This window comes from Triticum dicoccoides, chromosome 2A (genome assembly GCF_002162155.2).
Source record: "Triticum dicoccoides isolate Atlit2015 ecotype Zavitan chromosome 2A, WEW_v2.0, whole genome shotgun sequence".
NCBI lineage: Eukaryota > Viridiplantae > Streptophyta > Magnoliopsida > Poales > Poaceae > Triticum > Triticum dicoccoides.
The window spans coordinates 384,956,509-384,963,751 of NC_041382.1; positions in this window are offsets into that span (position 1 = coordinate 384,956,509).

The following is a 7,243-nucleotide window of genomic DNA, read 5'->3' on the forward strand; positions in this document are numbered from 1 at the left end:
GAAAAATAATTATGCTGTTAAAGTGGCTACTAGAACTGGTAGAATGACTCAGGAACCTTTGTATCCTGAAGGCCACCCTAAGAGAATTGAGCAAGATTCTCAGAGAAATAATATTGATGCACCTAGTTCTTCTAAAAGGAAGAAAAAGAAAAATGATAGAACTCTGCAAACTTCTAGTGAACCTATTGCTGAACCACCTGATAATCCAAATGGTATATCTATGTCTGATGCTGAAACACAATCAGGCAATGAACATGAACCTAATGAAAATGTTAATGATGATGTTCATAATGATGCTCAACCTAGTAATGATAATGATGCAGAAATTGAACCTACTGTTGATCTTGATAACCCAAAATCAAAGAATCAGCGTTATGATAAGAATGACTTTGTTGCTAGGAAACATGGTAAAGAAAGAGAGACTTGGGTTCAGAAACCCATGCCTTTTCCTCCCAAACCATCCAAGAAGAAGGATGATGAGGATTTTGAGCGCTTTGCTGAAATGATTAGACCTATCTTTTTGTGTATGCGATTGACTGATATGCTCAAAATGAATCCTTATGCTAAGTACATGAAAGATATTGTTACAAATAAAAGAAAGATACCATAAGCTGAAATTTCCACCATGCTTGCTAATTATACTTTTAAGGGTGGAATACCAAAGAAACTTGGAGATCCAGGAGTACCTACTATATCATGCTCCATTAAAAGAAACTATGTTAAAACTGCTTTATGTGATCTTGGAGCCGGTGTTAGTGTTATGCCTCTCTCTTTATATCATAGACTTGACTTGAATAAGTTGACACCTACTGAAATATCTTTGCAAATGGCTGATAAATCAACTGCTATACCTGTCGGTATTTGTGAGGATGTGCCTGTTGTGGTTGCAAACGTTATTTTTTTAACGGACTTTGTTATTCTTGATATTCCCGAGGACGATAGTATGTCTATTATTCTTGGAAGACCTTTTCTTAATACTACAGGGGTTGTTATTGATTTCAACAAAGGCAATGTCACTTTTCATGTTAATGGTAATGAGCATACAGTACACTTTCCGAGGAAACAACCTCAAGTTCATAGTATCAATTCTATCGGAAAAATTACATCGATTATATTTGGAGGTTTTGAATTTCCTCTTCCTACTGTCAAGAATAAATGTGATATACTTATTATTGGGGATGTGCATATCCCCGTTGAGGTAACCTAGTGTTATTCGAAATTTCTCTGGTTTCATGTTAATCGGAATGAGTTTGTTAACAAGACCTGATCAACCTTGTTAGTGGATTCCTTTTGATGAGCATGAGATGGATGAAACTAGAAGCACAACCTTCTGTACCCTCTCTATACTTTCTGTTATTTAGTTGAAATAAAGTAAAAAATAGTATTTTTCTATCTGTTTCCTGATTTATCCATGCAATATAAAAATGTCCCAAAAATAAAAGTCCTCAGAATGACATGCCAATTTAATATGATTTTTTTGGGAATATTTGAGGATTTATGGTGCAAAAATTACCGCGGGGGAGCTGCCACCTGGTCACGAGGGTGGAGGGCGCGCCCTACCCCCCTGGGCGCGCCCCCCTGCCTCGTGGGCCCACGGTGGCCCTCCTCCACTTATTCCTGCACCCATCCTCTTCTTTTTCCTCCCTCAAACACGAAAAACCAACTCAAGCATGAGTTCCAGCCCTCTTTGCTGTAATTTTCGATCTCCTTGCTCAAAGCACCTCTCACAAAACTGCTTGGGGAGATTGTTCCTTGGTATGTGACTCCTCCATTGGTCCAATTAGTTTTTGTTCTAGTGCTTTATTCATTGCAAATTTTTGCTGCTTAGGTGACCCTGTTCTTGAGCTTGCATGTCAAATTTATATGGTCAAAAGTAGTTTTGATGCATGATATAGGCCCTAGGCACTTGGAGGAGTAGTTGCTATCAATATTATTGAGTTCGGTTTACTTTTATTTTTGAAGTTACTAAAAAATTCAGAATTTTTCAAAAAATGATGAGGAGACTTTTGAGGGGCTCATCGAGCCAAAGCTCGAAGGAGAAGGCACCGAAGCCTAAGTATAATTTGCCTCGCACCGCGGAGGTTTGGGCGTGTGAATGGCCTTCTGAGGATTTCTGAAGAGCAGCCGGGATTTATGAAGATTTTCATGAGTTGGCTCAGACTGCAGGCCTTACCGCTTTCCTCCATGACCAATGCAATCAGTATCTCTTGCGCACAAATACCTTTGTGCAAAACTTTCATTTTCATTCTAGGAACTCACCACCTACGGTGGAATTTCATTTATATGATGAGCATAAGGAGATGTCACTTTATGATTTCTGTCGGATTTGTTTAGTCCCTTTTGGGGGCAAGACAGAAGAACCACATCGTGATGATGTGGAGGGATTTATTGACACTATCACTGTAGGGGAAATAAGGAAGGTTTCCGATGCACGAATCACTAGCATACATTTTCCTGTTTTACGCTACTTTGCATTATTTGCTAGTCGTTGCTTAATTGGTCGTGGAAACTGTGGAAACCTGAGTATCCCTGATATTATCATTTTTCACCACAGCTTATATAGTGATAACTCTTTTAGTATGGGCGACATTATTGCTAGACGGTTAAGTATGAACCGTACTAAGGGCCCCATCTTTGGAGGCATCTATGCTACACGCCTAGCTGCACATTTTAACATACCTATTAGGCATGCTGAGAAGGAAGAGAAAGTGCTGCCCCGTGTTTATCTAGATTATAGAAGTATGGTAGCACATGATTTTATTGTTAAGAATAGGGAAGGAGAGCTTAAATATCAATTGTTCTTTAATAAACATCATCCTGAGACTATTACCTTGCCCGCTCCTTTGTTTGATTTGACTGTAGGCACATACCTTGTTCTGTTGGCGGCTATTCACGCCTACCGGAACCCTGCACAAGCCCTGGAACCGGAACCACAAGAGGAGCCTTCATGACAGTCTGTTTATTCTGGGATTCGGAGATGGCTGTCAGCCAATGGCAGTCAGAGTCTTCTTCGTCGCAGTACGACCCCAACTACACCTACGGGTATCCGCCAGGGTATCCCTGGCAATAAACCAACTTAGACCAAAAGCCTAAGCTTGGGGGAGTACGTATTTCTCACCGACATTACATTTATGTTCACACACTCCTTGCTAGATATCGGTGTTCATACTTTTTCATTGTATCATCCATGCTAGTTTATTTCCTTTTATGCTTTCATCTTGTGTGTTTGATAAACCTTAAGAAAAATCAAAAATATTAGTAGTAGTTTACTTTTCTTGCTGTAGTGATAATTAAAAAGAAAACCCAAAAAATATTTCCCGTTCTTCTTTTGCTTGTTGGGAGCTTTCCCGTGTAAATAGTTTTATTTCTTTTCTTTTCTTTGGGGGTCAGTAGGAGAAGACCATGATTAAATTGTTGAAGTGGCTCTTATATGCTTTATTGTTGATTTAACCAAGAGCCCATATTGCTTTGTCTTCTCCTGTTTATTGAATGCTCGCAGATTCCAGCTTAGTCCAATGCACGTGCACTCTTATTATTATTCACATCGTTCGATCGTGCAAGTGAAAGGCAATTATGATGATATATGATGGACTGACTGAGATGAGAAAAGCTGGTATGAACTCGACCTCTTTTGTTTGTGTAAATATGATGAGTTCATCGTTCTTGAATCAGCTTGTTATGAATAAACATGTTTGCAATGACAATTAGAGATCATAGTTTCTTGTGCCATGCTTGATTAGCTATGAGTTATAATGGTTTACCTTGCATGCCAACATGCTATTGAGATGGTTATGATGTGGTATGATGGGGAGGTATCCTCCTTTGAATGATTTAAGTGACTTGACTTGGCACATGTTCACGCATGTAGTTGAAACAAATCAACATAGCCTTCACGATATTTATGTTCATGGTAGATTATATCCTACTCATGCTTGCATCCAATGTTTATTAATTTTAATGCATGTACATGGCTGTTGTCGCTCTCTAGCTGGTCGCTTCCCAGTCTTTTTCTAGCCTTCACTTGTACTAACCAGGAATACTGCTTGTGCATCCAATTCCATGAACCCTAAAGTTGTTCCATATGAGTCCACCATACCTACCTATATACGCTATCTACTTGCCGTTCCAAGTAAATTTGTATGTGCCAAACTCTAAACCTTCAAATAATCATCCTGTTTTGTATGCTCGAATAGCTCATGTATCAACTAGGGCTATCTGTATCTTCCACACTAGGCGGGTTATTCTCAAGAGGAGTGGACTCCGCTCCTCACTCACGAGAAAATGGCTGGTCACCGGGATGCCCAATCCCATGCTTTATGCAAACTAAATCGAAATAATTGCAAAACAAAACTCCCCATGGGAGTGTTGTTAGTTGGAGGCACTCGTTGTTTTGAGCAAGCCATGGATTAATGTTTGTTGGTGGAGGGGGAGTATAAACTTTACCATTCTGTTTGGGAACCGCCTATAATATGTGTAGCATGGAAGATATCGCCATCTCTTGGTTGTTATGTTGACAATGAAAGTATACCGCTCAAAATGTTAATTATCTCTATTTCAAAACCAAGCTCTGGCACCTCTACAAATCCCCGCTTCCCTCTGCGAAGGGCCTATCTATTTACTTTTGTGTTGAGTCATCACCCTCTTATTAAAAGCACTAGCTGGAGAGTGCAGCTGTCATTTGCATTCATCACTGTTAATTTATATTGGGTGTGACTATGATTGGATCTCTTTTACCATCAATTACAATGTCTAGTCAGTCCTTGATCTTTAAAGGTGCTCTGCATTTATGTTTTGCGGTCTCAGAAAGGGCTAGGAGATACCATCTTGTTATATCATATTATGATTGTTTTGAGAAAGTGTTGTCATCCGAGATTTATTATTATGGCTTGCTAGTTGATTATGCTATTGATATGGGTAATCATGAGACCTGAGAATTATTGCAAATGTGGTTAGTTATAATCTTTGCTGAAAACTTGAATGCTAGCTTGACATATTTATAACAACAAGAGAAAACAGAGTTTGTAAAAGTTTTTCTTTATTTCAGTTTGTCAACTGAATTGCTTGAGGACAAGCAAGGGTTTAAGCTTGGGGGAGTTGATACATCTCCAGCGTATCTACTTTTCCAAACACTTTTGCCCTTGTTTTGGACTCTAACTTGTATGATTTGAATGGAACTAACCAGGACTGACGTTGTTTTCAGCATAACTGCCATGATGTTGTTTTATGTGCAGAAAACAAAAGTTCTCGGAATGACCTGAAACTCCACGAAATATCTTACAATAAATAATAAAAAATCCTCGCCAAAGATGAAGACCAGGGGGCCCACACCCTGTCCACGAGGGTGGGGGCGCGCCCCCCCTAGGGCGCGTCCCCTACCTCGTGGGCCCCCTGGAGACCTCCCGACTCCAACTCCAACTCTATATTTGCTCTCGGGGAGAAAAAAAGAAGAGAAGAATTCATCGCATTTTACGATATGGAGCCGCCACCAAGCCCTAAAACCTCTCGGGAGGGCTGATCTGGAGTCCGTTCGGGGCTCCGAAAAGGGGGATTCATCGTCGTCGTCGTCATCAACCATCCTCCATCACCAATTTCATGATGTTCACCGCCGTGCGTGAGTAATTCCTTCGTAGGCTTGCTGGATGGTGATGGGTTGGATGAGATTTACCATGTAATCGAGTTAGTTTTGTTAGGGTTTGATCCCTAGTATCCACTATGTTCTAAGATTGATGTTGCTATGACTTTGCTATGCTTAATGCTTGTCACTAGGGACCGAGTGCCATGATTCCAGATCTGAACCTATTATGTTTTCATCAATATATGAGAGTTCTTGATCCTATCTTGCAAGTCTATAGTCACCTATTATGTGTTATGATCAGTTAACCCCGAAGTGACAATAATCGGCATACTTACCGGTGATGACCGTAGTTTGAGGAGTTCATGTATTCACTATGTGCTAATGCTTTGTTCCGGTTCTCTATTAAAAGGAGGCCTTAATATCCCGTAGTTTCCATTAGGACCCCGCTGTCACAGGAGGGTAGGACAAAAGATGTCATGCAAGTTCTTTTCCATAAGCACGTATGACTATATTCAGAATACATGCCTACATGACATTGATGAATTGGAGCTAGTTCTGTGTCACCCTATATTATGACTGTTACATGACGAACCACATCCGACATAATTATCCATCACTAATCTGATGCCTATGAGATTTCCATATATTGGTTTATGCTTATTTACTTTCCCGTTGCTATTGTTACAATCACTACATAATACCAAAAATATTACTTTGCTTTCATTACTCTTTTGTTACTGTTACCACCACTATCATATTACTTTGCTGCTAAACACTTTGCTGCAGATACTAAGTTTCCAGGTGTGGTTGAATTGACAACTCAGCTGCTAATACTTGAGAATATTCTTTGGCTCCCCTTGTGTCGAATCAATAAATTTGGGTTGAATACTCTACCATCGAAAGCTGTTGCGATCCCCTATACTTGTGGGTTATGAATAAGCTCGCGCACTGTAGGGCTTTCCACCTCCTGTGTGCCACTGTGGCACCCCCTTTTCCTATAAAAGGAGGCCCGAGGTGACCAGGAGAGGGATTCGGCTTTTTGGAATGGGGACAACCACTGTAGCTAGTTCAAAAAGCTCAAGAACACTCAATACATCCACGAAAGTAGGACTAGGGTTTTACGCATCATCGCGGCCCGAACCTGGGTAAACGGTCCGTGCTTGCTCCTAAACCTGCTCTTCTCATGACCCCACGCCCGCCGATTGTAGAAGGGATCCCAGTGATCCCATTGGTGTCATTCCCACCGACACTAACCCTCACTCAGTGTGGGGATTTCTAGGTCGAAATCATGGTGCCACATCAAAGTTGTTCATTGTTACTCAAAAACACACCTCTCCATACATATGTTTGGGCCACACGCATGCAGTGGTTGTCTTTGGGGAGTAGCTACTTGCGTGATTATTGGCGAGCTAGTCCATCTCCGGGGTCGCATGGACGGCCTTCACATTGATCAACAACAAGAGAGAGGTCATACGACCAAGGTGGATTATTCTTGGTCCATTTTATGATCCATCTTGGTGAGATATATGCCTCTCTGGCCCGCCGACTGAAAGTGTGTGTGGGGGGGTGGCTGCTACATCGCACTTTGCTTGGTGAACCTTGGTTGGGAGGGGGCATGCATTCATAGCTTAATTAGGATTCCATTCGTGGCGACACGAGGGGGGTGGG